This window comes from Colletotrichum gloeosporioides, assembly GCF_011800055.1.
Source record: "Colletotrichum gloeosporioides strain Lc1 chromosome Unknown consensus_31, whole genome shotgun sequence".
Lineage (NCBI taxonomy): Eukaryota > Fungi > Ascomycota > Sordariomycetes > Glomerellales > Glomerellaceae > Colletotrichum > Colletotrichum gloeosporioides.
The window spans coordinates 110,705-123,534 of NW_025544676.1; positions in this window are offsets into that span (position 1 = coordinate 110,705).

Here is a 12,830-nt window from a genome sequence, read left to right on the forward strand (position 1 = left end):
ACTTTGGCCGCCTCGCCCCCGGCGCCAGACACGCTGCCCGCTGTCCTGTCTGTCCTCTGCACCGCAACTGCTGCCGTTCTGCACTGCGCTGCGCTGAGCAAAGTACACTTCCGCCTCCGTTACAGACCACCTACTACTATCCAGCAAGCACCGTCACCGTCTGACATAGACCCTCAGAGTCATAAGGTTTTGCACGCCGCCCCCTCCCTTCCCATTCGTCCACTCGTTCAACGTGCCGGCCTTCCCTCCGACGGCGATTAAAGAAGCCTGAAACATGACGACGGCAATCGAAAAGTCCCAGATCGCGGAAGGGAAAACGTAAAATCCCCAGAGAAGCCATGCTTTTGTCGGCAGTCCCATCGGCATTCCACGACGGAAACGGCATTCTCTATTGCCGTCTGCTCAACTACATACACCCAGCACTCTGCAATGTCAACACAAAGCTCGGATACCGATCCAGACCACCTGGCGATGTCGAGGACTTCGGGTCTCAACACCTGCCTGACCTGACCTGACCTGGCCTCAACCAGGAGGACACCTTGGAACCAGACATGCAAGAAAGACGCGGAAAGATGGTGAAACCCTCAGCCTGCGTGCCGTGACTTACAACGTCGCTACCGATGCTTGGCTTGACGGGTGTGAGCCAAGGTAGCTGCTCCCAAGAGACATCGCTCTCGGAGTCACCGTGATGACTGAGGAGCTCCTGGATCATGGATGGGCCGCCAGACTCATCTTCCGTGGACCGTGGACCTTGACCCGTGGACCGTGAGCTCGTTATTTCCGAACGACTTGCTTTCGTCCCTTGGTCCCGGACGCCGATCTTTACCCCCTTGGCACTCTGAGCCTTGTCGCCGCCCCCCAAAACGCCCACTTGGACGCCGTTGCCAGCCAGGGCCGCGACTCAACTGCCTAACATAGCATCGCCTGAAGCGCTAGTCCATCGTCTGCCCGCTCAACAGCCCAGCATCGCATCTCAGAAATTGCCAAGGTTCCAGGTATGCGCCAAATCAGCGTGCGCAGACAACGTGGAACCCCAACTTCTGCACCTCTCTCACCACGCTACACTGCAGGCCTGCCATGCACTACCGACGAAAGCCCCAGTGAGCTTCAGCCTGCTGTAACAACCGTGTTAGGGGTTTAGGGGCCAATCGTGCTTGCTCATAGGTGCCGTACTTAGTATTGTGCCTCGCCGCTCGCTCCCTAGCTGTGTGGCTAGTGGCTGCCTGCTAATGCCCTCCCGTCGTCTCGCTGCAGTCGGACGAGGCTGAAAAGTTTTGATGCAAAAATCAGTCAGACTTCATGCGCAACGAGACAAGCCATTTGACCATCCGGCGTCACTATGGGCGTGGGCTGATGCAGACTATTCCTAGCTAAGGGCATGCACACCGTGGCATCTCATTCCCTTCTCATCGTCTCGGCTCCAGCTACAAACGAGACGAACAAACGGCTTCTGTGTATCCGTACGGCGTGCGGTTAAAGAGACGCTCCACAGCTCAACACCGCCCGTTAATCATGTTGTTTCTGTGACGCCGGAGCTGGTGGATCAGAGGAGCCTTGCACCGCCTCTCACCCACAGAGCATCCCTACGACTGGGCTTCTAGAAGCCCTCGTGGAAACACAAGCGAGGGAACACCCCGGGTTTGATTGCGGTTTTGGACAGGGCGGTCTGCGGCGAAACTTCGAGGTACAGCGCATAACACCGGCAACATCGTACAGCACGGATGCAGTAGGGCACACAAGGAACCAAAGACACTTGCGAACAGCCAGTCACTCAGTTAATGATGCCAGGCTAACCGGCTTAAGCAAAGCTTGAAGAGCCCAGGAAACCTGCTTCGGTTTCAAACGTCTGACGTTTCGCTGCCCGTCTTCCCGCATCTGCCCTCGATGTACGGCAGCAAGCTTTGGTAATGATAGGTCAGCCATTGCTCGGCAGTCCTGGCACCAGTTGAACTCTACTGTATGTTCGAGTTGAGGATCAGATCAAACGAAAAATCCGCGGACGCCGGTCCCAAAAGAGCATTTCAGTCAATAGGCGAAGCACACATCAGGTCGTTATCGGGTTTACTCAACCCGAAAACATGCCGACAAGAACAGCGCTTTTGTGGTTGAGCAACGAGGCTGTTTCCGTGATGCATGCCGTGATTGTGTATCACACTTGCCGCGTCCAGCGAGCAAATGAGAGAGATATCCGGGAGTTTCCCATGTACCTTATCAAAATGTCCTATTTCAAGACCAACTGCGATACCGAGCGACGCGCGACTCTGACGGGTCAGGTCCCAAAGTGAACGGCAGTTCACACCTGGGATGCTCCCTGAAACCAGCACATGGGATCAGTCACCTCCAACTGCCAAGCGCAGTACTATCTGGCGGCGCAAACCACTAATACTATGCAATACGCAGTATCTCGCAACTCCTCATTGAAACGGCTGGTCAGTTCGGTGGATACCGGCGATGCCCCAAACTGGATTGGTAGCCGAAAGCATAACTATGCGCGAGAGCATCGATCCATGGTAGGGCTTTAACGGCTCTCGGTCCGTATTGCCATAGCAGTCTCGGCTACAATCCACGACTAAGGGGAGAAGACTTTCTCGGTCAATACAGCACCTACGATAATGAAGATGCAACGCCTAGGGAAAGGAGATCGCTTGAAAGCTCGGATAGCGGCCAGCAGCCAGCGACCAGGCGATGCAAACCCCGATACGAGCTCGGCTCAAGTTGTTCGGGCCAGCGAATTCACACCCACGTACGATATCACATCAGCCATCCAGGCGACAAACACGTATTGCACGACAATGTTGCGACCTAGCACTTGGGTCGCCGCATTGCGAGCCCAATAGCGGAGACATGATCGAACGTGGTGGGAATGTGGCGGCGCTTCAACACGTGTTTTTTCATCTGGCGGGTAGTTAAACGCGTTTCGACTGATCTGAGACGGCTGATCCATCGACGAGCTGAAATTACGTGACAGGATCAAAGACATGGCTGATCGTTCGTGGGGACGATGCCAAGGGGTCCTGTTGAGGCTATGCATGCAACCATGCCGTGTTGAGCCTGGCTCGGTTCGAAGTTGCCTTCTGGAAGAATGAGGTCATGGCTCGAGTTGCACTAGCGAATGCGGGCGTCAATCTCATCGTCACCACAAACAATAATATCGTCCGCTCAACAGCGGATGTAAACTCATTCCTGAATTGCTGCCCGGCTGTCGGAACTATGGCGTGGATTGGTCTACGGCTAGGCTTTCAGCGACACGCACGTTCGGGTTGCTCAGGGAAACGTTCGAGACTAGGACCCTATATCTATCCGAAGAGGGCAAAGTGGAATCCCCCACACAGGAGTTGTAAGAGAGACACCCCACAGCATTTCAACTGGATGAGCGGCGGTGAGGTCGGAGTCGAAATACTTCGAGGAGTGTATACAGGGCGCAACAAATACCTCACGACGTAGCGGGCGCTACGTTGCTCCGTCAAGCTGCAGCATCAAGAACTCGATGCATACATCTAGTGGGGAGTTACGGCTTTACCTACCACACACGACGCGGCTTGACTTGACAAGTTGACGGTGGTAAATCAATCCTGCGACGGAAGCCATTGGTGCAATCCCTGGCTAACCCCCGTTGTTTCCACGTGGATTTCTTGTGAGGGGTTTCTTTTACGGATGGATACATGCGAGCGTTTGCTTCTTTTTCTGTTTCCGCCCGTCAACCCGAATCCGGGGTGGCCTCCGTCAGCCCGCAGCTACACGTGTTCGGCAAGGCTTGTTTCAAGCAATCGTTTCTTTTTTCTTGCAAACGACTGCTTGAATTCAACTGTGCTGAGGGCTCCCTTGCCAAGCGAAATGGACCGATTCTCGGCGTTGCGGACAGCTCGAAGTCCTAATTCTGCACAGCGAAGGCGCATGCTTGAATTTACCCGGATACGCCTTGCACTGATAAGGGCACCGCCAGTGATCCCGTTCAATATCACCTCAATCTCAGGCTGCTATTGGGGAAGAGAGGAGGTACTTGGATCATGTGGTGTCTAGTCGTTGCGTATCGGGACCGTTATGCAGCAGGCCCAACAACGCCGTGTAATGCGCCAACAGACTGGCACTGCCTGAAAGCTGCCCCTGGCTGCCGGCTGGTCGCTTATCTGACCGGCGTCAAGCAGTTCGTCCTATTGATGCTTAACCCTGGCTGGCCGCCCGCCGTTTTTATTGATAAGCGCGCCGCACCCTATGGCTTCAGCGGGCGCTTCTGGTCAACATGCAGATGGCTCGGGGCATATATCGGATCACAATGACAGTCACGAAGGTGCAGGCTAGAGGCACGGTTGCCAAGCTCGCATCAATACACCAGCGTTCAACGAATGCCTCCAGGGCCTGCGGCATCACATATTTGGCATGATCGGAGATTGATGTACAGATACTCAGCAGCAACCGCACGGCACTGATGGAAGACTGCTGGTCCCTGGCCTAAGCCGTGTTTGGCGTCAATGGTGGAGATTGCCACGTGGTGTTAGCAAGCCACACGGAAATTCGTACTCGACGCCAGGGGGCTGGTCTGAAGGATTTTGTGCGGTACGCTGGCACATGGGAGACTGGGCCCAAATTTGAAGTAGACGCCGCTTACGAGACAAACACCGACAGGGAACACCACTGACCGACTTGTCACCTGAGTCATCACAACCTCCGAGACCCTATAAGGAAGGGACACAGAGGCGCCGGTTGAGACGACAATTGCCCTGGGCTGGTTCGTCGGCTTGAACCCATCGTCCATCACCAACCGATGAAGATGGGCGGTCGCTAGTACGAAATCGCCAATCTCGTCGTGTTGCCACGAACTGACGGCTACGCCGATCAAGCGTGAAACCGCAAGAAACGCGGAACCAGCAGGGTGCGGTCCGGATACCGGCGTGGCTTCACGCTTCGTATGCATGCCGTGGTGCTTAAATTACAGGTCGGCGGGATCAAGGGGAAAATCTCCAATGCCACATGGCAGGGCCGGGTATTCCCTTGCCGCCCTGCCATGCCTTTAGCTGAGATCGGTGAACTCACCGCGCGCACAGGGGAGGACGAGAACACGCCTCAGGCGTACAACCCTCGGTGTACGCATGTGCAGTTCATACGGCAAAGCGGATATACAATGGAGGTGAAGCAAGCAAGTAAACAACCCGTTGGAGGCACCCGCCAACGACATGGCTCCGAGTGGCCGGGTTAAAGCGGTCAGCGATCAACCATCGCAGCCCAGGGCGACGCGGGTATGGGTGGGCAGGAAGCCCAGCACAAAATACCGGCAGTATGTCACCAAAGGCGGGTTGCAGCCCGCCCGCCGGAGAATGGGCCAAGCTCCAAAAACTTTCATCCAAGTCGGCGGCTTCGGGGCCAATGGTGCGTATCCAACAAACGCAACGCATGACGAAGCGGTCATTTCAGACCAACCTTGGCCAGAGGCCTCGGGGAGAGCCCCCGAGCCGCACGAGAGCCAGTAACGAAGAGACGAAGAAACAAACTATAGCCGGCGAATCCCACTCGTTACTTGGTATAGAGTTAAAGTGTCTCCTGGCGCGTTGTGGACAATATTGAGCAAGATACTCCGCGGGAGCCACTTCTCAGCAATGATATGAAACTTTTCTTCAGCACTTCTTTTTCCAGACTGTTTCCAGGACCAGTCAACACCGCTTTCCCCCCCATCCCGGCTCGTCACAACGTCGCGTGGCACATTTTTGACACCGGATCCAGAGCAACAGCATCCTTGGTCAAGCCTTGCCAGCCGATCCCTGAGCGCAAGGTACACAATACACACCGCAAAGTTTGTCTGTACGGTGCACTTTTACACGAAAGGGAGGATGAAGGCGGCTTTCCCGGTGGAGCATGGTCGATCGGCACCCCTCCGTCGTACGACACAGCGAGCGCTTCCTAGCCGTCTAGCCTTTAGGGCCGGGGCTGACAGGTCGATCGGACTGTGACCTCGTACAAGGTACTTAGCCATGTGTTGATTTGCGTACAATATACCCCCTGAAAGAGTGTAAGCGTGGTACTTTGCCCTAGTAAGTGCATATTACTGGTCAAGGTCTGATGGCGAATGGAGAATCTATGCTGAGTAATTCTGTGGAGAGCGTCGATTTTGGCGGAGCACTTTGCTGGTATGGAGGGTAACAAACATTTAGGGGTCGTATTGTACAGCTTACCGGCCACGGCGTGGGTCGCTCGCTCTCCTCTACGCCGCCCAGCTTCATTTCGAGGCGTTTGACCTAACGCCTGTATCCATGTCAAGTCATGATGTCTATCGGGGCCAAATAAGACCGTTTCACACAGAATGCCCGCAAATTGGGTCGCGACGGGTTTGGTTTAACGATGGACCGTCTCGACCTGAACCAAGGCCGTTTTCAAGAATATTATCGGGGGTGGGCTTGGTTCTAGAATGCCCGTGGAAGGATGAGCTTAATAGGGGGGAGCCAAGGGCGCCTGAAAAGCCGTGTCTTTAGTTTTTTGGCGGCGCCAGGGGATCACGACCACGTCTCTGACAGCTGGAGCTTTTTGCCCACCTTTAGTTGACAGCCCATCCTGGCCTGCGGTACATGAAGGTCATGTTGATTGAGTATCCGGTCTACGAAGTACGGATGGCTGCTCATCAATGCTCGGCTCGGACAACGCGATAGCCAAACATTGTCAATTTACCAGCCATGGCAGTTGCTCCTCGTCGGCGGTAGTGAATCAGCGAGCCATCAGTTGCTGGTTATCCGCAGGACTACCGAATCAACGCGCCCGCTCGAATCCCCGTCAACCACGCAGGCGTCACCGCTCACGGCAAGTAGCGTGAGGGACGTTACACAAAAACTGACGTTCCGCAGCACTTCTCTGACTCCAATGACTCTTCTCGCTTGTCGAACCAATTGCATGCACACTAACAGCGTTGGTTGAGCTGCCATTCAGTCTTCAAATCTGCCATTCGGCATAGTGTCCCACATGGATACGGCGTGTTCAAGTAGAGTTGAATTGGGGTTGCAGGCACGGAGTGACTTCAACCTCATCTTCCCTGCACGACGGGAGTCCGCAGTTTTCCGGATCCAGGACTTGGATGGTCTTGGATGCTGGGCAACCGCGGATGCAGCTGTGCTACTCTCTCGCGTGGCAAAACGCCCTTCGTGAGACTATGCCCTCAGGCTTTGTGCGTTTTGTTTTACCCTGTCGGGGCTTGGCGAATCTGCCGATGCCTCTGTCTTGGGTCCATGTTTCTACCAAAGACACAATGGAGCTCCAAGCCGTGGCTGAACACCACACGAACCCAAGTGCCACAACCGGACTGCGCTTGAGGTACACGGCCGTTAGTAGCTACGGCAGGGAGTGGAGAGCAGCCATGTCTGCCAGCATATCCGTTCGTTTGGGTCTGGAACTGTCTATCATCAACTAATACACGGGTGTCATTTCCTACGAATTCCTGGATGAAGGCCCTGTACCTGGAGGAGGTATTTTACCCCCGTCTGTCGGGGTTCGGATTCATCTAGCGATGGCGCGGTCGAGACTAGCCGCTGCACGCACCCTTCCGCCTGTCAACTAAGTCTCGTCCCAAGACTGGAGGCAGAAGTTGTCCTGGACGCATAGCCTCGGCTACCGCAAGTCGATGCGTGCCTAGCCGCATAGTTTGCTGCTAAAGATTGCAAATGGCCTGATTATCTGACCCCCATTCCCATACAGACGTATATGCTGGATGCTGGTATGCAGGCGAGCTTGTCGCACCTGCTGGCTGCTGTAAGAACGGTGAGGCAAAGTTGAGACGAGAGGTAACGACTTTGAGGCTTGTAACTGGAGGGCATGATCAGAGCAAGTACGATATGGCTTTGGTTCCCGACTCTTGGACGACAAAGTGGCCGAACAGCTTCAAGATGTCAATTCACTGCTTGATCAGCAATGACGAGCAAACGGAAGCAAGGAGACGCCCCGGAGAAAACAGCAATGCGCAACGGCCTACACCAGCACGTTCTCGCCCATCTCGTGGCCCGTGACCGCCCTTTTGCTCTCGGCCAGGGACCAGCATCGCCCGCAGGTGATCTCCATCATCTTCAAATCCGGCAGTTGCAGATGGCAGTGGGTTACAGCGTCTAGGCAGGCCGTCGAACGGAGCACTGCATGCCTTAGCGGCTCGTCGGCCATCGTCCGGAACCCTACCTGCACGGCACATCACGAGTTCGCATCTGCTGCTGATAGTGTCACGAACGCTGACGTCGTTGCAAGAAGGGGTGACTAACCAGCAATCCCGTGTTCTTATCTGAATCCTAACCAGATCTGATGGACAGCTGCCGTCAGAAACAGAGCCCCAAAGTCACAGCCCGATATAGCTGAGCCAACGGTCGATGGTTTCCAAGGGACCTATATCGGGATTGTCTAGAGTTCTGACGATGACGGCGCCATGATGGCACAATCCCTCTTTTGCCGACGCCAATGACTCGAGTCGTGGCGAAATAGGTCATTCGGGGCATTGCTTGACCGACCATGCTAGATCACACATTACGAAATCGACGGGCACGATAGGAATTGGCATCTTCAACACGGCCGGTCAGTCCTCCACAACGGCCGGCGCCGATTTCCCCAGGGGACCCGCCGCGCCAACCTCGTCTCTCCGATACCAGCGCGAGAAACTCGAGACGACGGCGCGCACTAGAAGTTTCCGTTTCCGATCACTTGGGTCCCGCAAGCCGACTTCTCATTCGCCTAGAATACGACATTCCGCCGCTCGTTCGGACTCTCTTATGCGGTAAGCAGGACAGACATGCACACAAACACACAGGCACGTCACATGCACACACACAGACGGTGAGGGTAGAGAGTGCACCTTCTCGCTCCCGCAAGACGCGGTCGAGAAACAGCAAACCAAACTCTGAATGGTATCATTGCCGATAGCTGTATGACTGTGTTTTAGGGGCCTCGGACGCGTGGGTGCAACTTGGACTTTCCTTTGGTTTACGGGTACTGGTGGACCGGCAACCTCCTCGCACGCTGGCAACCTCCTCAATGTACGAGCAGACCGCAAGAAACAAATTCCCGCCTCAGACCCATGGGCCAAGGCATGCGAGGGCGAAGCTTGAGCCAAGACCCCAAAGTCAATCTGGGTTTCGTTAAAGGGGTGGTGGGATGGAGGGCGATGAAATGGCTCCGTGCACATGAGGACCGCGGGTTGCCCGCGCCGTGAGGCTCTTGTGACGGACACTTCGCCGGCTGCGACGGGTGTCGGGGGCTTCGGGGCGTGACAGCTGTCTATATTCCCATCTCTTCCGGAACAACTCACCATCTCTGATCAAATGACCACCGTCGCCGGTCAACGATTGACTCCGGAATCCCCGTTGATTGTTGAACGCGCAAGCGCGAGATTCGTCGTGCTCCTTCATCCTGCTCCGATGACCCCGGAATGAATACATTCTGCCCTGAGCGTCTGTCGTCATACCCGCCGCCGAGTCAGGGCGTCTCCAGCCAGTTGATACACACCAAATTAACCCCCTCTTCCTCTCGACGCCCAACGAATGCTGATGACGACCTTACGGTCGAGTGGTCAGAAGAGAGAGAGACGAACAACTCAACGCCCGCCATGAGCTCCTCGAAAACCCTCACGCCGCCGCTCGACGAAGGCTCGCCGCAGCTCAAGTTCTACAGAATGGAGCGTCCGACGGGACAGCTCTTCGAGCTCAAGGAGATGCAGAAGCAGCAGCTGACGGGGCTCGACGAGGCGGACGAGGTCCCTCCACCCCCTGGCCCCCCTCCAATGGCTCCTCCCCCTCCCCCGCCCCCTTTTGAGAGCGCCGAGCGCGGGCTGCGAGAATTCAACTACAACGGACGAGACATCAAACCCCGCAACAGCGAACGCAGCTCGGGCGCCCTCGGCCGGCATCGTGTTAGCTCGTACTCTATCTACTCCGACTATTCGTCTCATCCCTCTTCGGACGATGGTCGCCGTGGTGACGATGGAGGACGTCGTGATGCCGTGAACACTGGCGGCGGTGGTAGGGACGGAGGGAGTGTGCCGCAGGCCCAACGTGTCGAGCATCCGCCGCCACGGAACCTGAGTATGAGAGCTGCGCCGCCGGCGCATTCGAGAAGCACATCCGGTAACAGTCGTATCAGCGGCCAGGGGGGCGGCGTGGTCGTCTCGCAGCCGCCGCCGACGTATGCGCCGTCCCGGGAATTGTATAATCGTGTGCGGTTCGCAGAACAGGAGCGCATCCGCCGGGAGGAGTCGAGGGCACCGGGGCCGCGGCGCATCGAAATGGTCGACGTTGTGGGCGGTCCCAGTGTAGGTGCGATGTGGGTGTTTGCGTGTTGTTACTTCTTCTGGTATCGTTGTTTGATGGACGGTGAGGACTTTTGACAACGAAATTGTTCTCGACGTCACGAACACCACCAGCCCCGAGCCCCCCTTTTCTTATTTCCCTTCTCTCACCCCCCTTTTCTCTTTCCGTTCTCGTCTCTGCTGGATGACTTCACCTCGGCCTTGAACCCAGGCATATCGTCGCCAAGGGTGTAAATCGGCAATGTTTATCTCTACTCGTGATGAGACCGAGGATTATGGTCGCCTGCGAGGCGGCGAACGACATGCGACGACCCCATGACGGAACGCCATTTTTCTCTCCAACCTTCTCGGAGCCCACTCTCCAAGATCAAGTCGAAGGCGGCGTCGTCTTCGTCCACGTCGATTCAACGGTTGCGATTCGGTTTCGTTGTTACTTGGCCGGAGGGTTGTGAAGTGTGAGGGCGACACCACCTACGTCCTTGTTCATTAAGGACAAAAGGAGAGGCAGACCAGCCCGTCGTTGCCTCTCAGCAAAAAAGAGCAATGATAACGACACAAAAAGACAGTGACAGAATCGGCATTTCTATCAGGCAACAGAAAGAAATGACCACAGGTTTGCGTATTGTTCGGTTTTTGGGCATGTTTCTTCCCGGTTCTCTCGAGTCCGGGAATCGTGGGGAGTTTTGTTCATGGGATATTTGGGATATGTGCCTTGTGTAACTATAGAACGGGATGCGCTTCATCATATGAGAAATGACTAGCGGAACGGCCGTCCGGCAGTTCCGCGTGTACGGGTATATGGGGGAATCGGTTATGAGATAGCATATTATATATACACGAATGCCGTCTTGCAATCATAATCCCTGTGCGAGGGGGGGAAGGGGTGGGAGACAAGTGAGCCCCTCAAGTCTGTGTGAATGTAAGTATTTGTGTTTTTTGGTTTCTGCTGTGCCGTGTCTGTCTCTGCATCTGAACTCTCTTTTATCGCGGGGTTTTGACGGTTTCTGACAAGGGTTCGTCCTGGCTTTTGGGTCCCCGAGTCGGTGGTCCGACGATCTTATTGTTGGGAACCCCGGGAGGCCGGCCGCCCAACCCCCGGCTACTTACACGATGCATGGGTTTGCAGGAGAACCTGCGGAGAATTTTCGAGACAGTTTGCGTTGGGTGTCCCGTTATGTGGTCTTTTTTCTGGGTACATGATATATTTGGAGGTATATCACGGGGCACCGGTTCTCGGGGGAACGAGCCCGTTCTTCAGTGGCCCGGTCTCGAGAATCACTTTGCTGTGGTCCGTGGCGGTTGAGGCTTCTGTGCTTCATTGCATGTTGCAGTGCATTCACGTACTTGATTTGAATCCGTCGCCAGGACACAACGGTGATTTGAATACAGTGGCACAACATTGGCGGGCGTTTGTTGGTAATTTGAGAGGGAAATGAGGGGGTTGTGTCAGGCAATTCATGCCGCCCTACGCCTGTCCTGGATAAAGATTGAGGATCCAATACTGGATGATGTATAATGCTATGCGTTGTCAGCATCAGTATGGAGCGGACTGAAAACCTGATTTCGTGCCGGCGGGTTGAAACTGCTTACAGGAGCACGTGTCTTTTGCCGTTAGAATGGCGTTCTTTGATGGCACAGTCACGTCTCACCTAATTCTGTACATGTAGACATCCAAACTATATAGGACGCAATCAGAGGGCTTATTCAAGAGCAGTTTCTGGGCGTGAGGAGAGCTCACCAGCGGCCAATTCGCAGTTTGGCGTCAAATCCCTAGAAGTCGATGGCGGTGAGAGCTGAGTGAGCTGCTTCATGCCTGTTTATCGCTTTCAGTGAATTATTCCAAATTTCGATCAGCTATCCTCGTCAGATTAAACATTCTGAACACTGGAGGGCAGGACACGAGGAGGACGTGTACAGAGGGGATTTGTTCGATGAGAACTTGCCTTTGCCACCTAGCAAGCTGAGCGAACTTCGTCTATCGAACATGAAAGAACCAGCATCCGATCCCACTCATTGTGTGTCTTGCTCAGTTCTCATCCCCGGTAGCAACTTGAATAGGTAACGTGTGGGTGTTACGCCCAAACTTCGGGGACCCCAGTATTGACGGCGATATATGACGATCAACGTGGAGATTTCAGCATAGAATGCGGTAACCAATGAAACCCAGGGGTATTGCGAAGGACTTAAAAGAGGCTTTGCTACAATTCTGCGGACTTGTTAAAGACGATTCTTCTGATTTCGCTGCTCTGATATTCAGCACAAAATGGAAGTTTCTAAACGAATCTTCCTGAACGAATGAACGCATGATAGGGGTGACCGACCACCAAAAAAGTAAATCATGGCATTAATAATCACCAACAGGCGAACTTCTTCAAATGGCGTGCTGGACTGCCGACTGGATCTCATATGCCAGAAACCAAGCAGGTTATTCTGACGAGAACGCTTTGTCGTTTGTCTGGACGAAAAGGCAACTTGAGAGTCGTCGCCGAAATATACCTTGGCCGGTTGGTGCTGGAAGACACGTGCCCAGTGAGCAAATACAAGTCCCCAAATACCGATACGCCAGACATTGAAC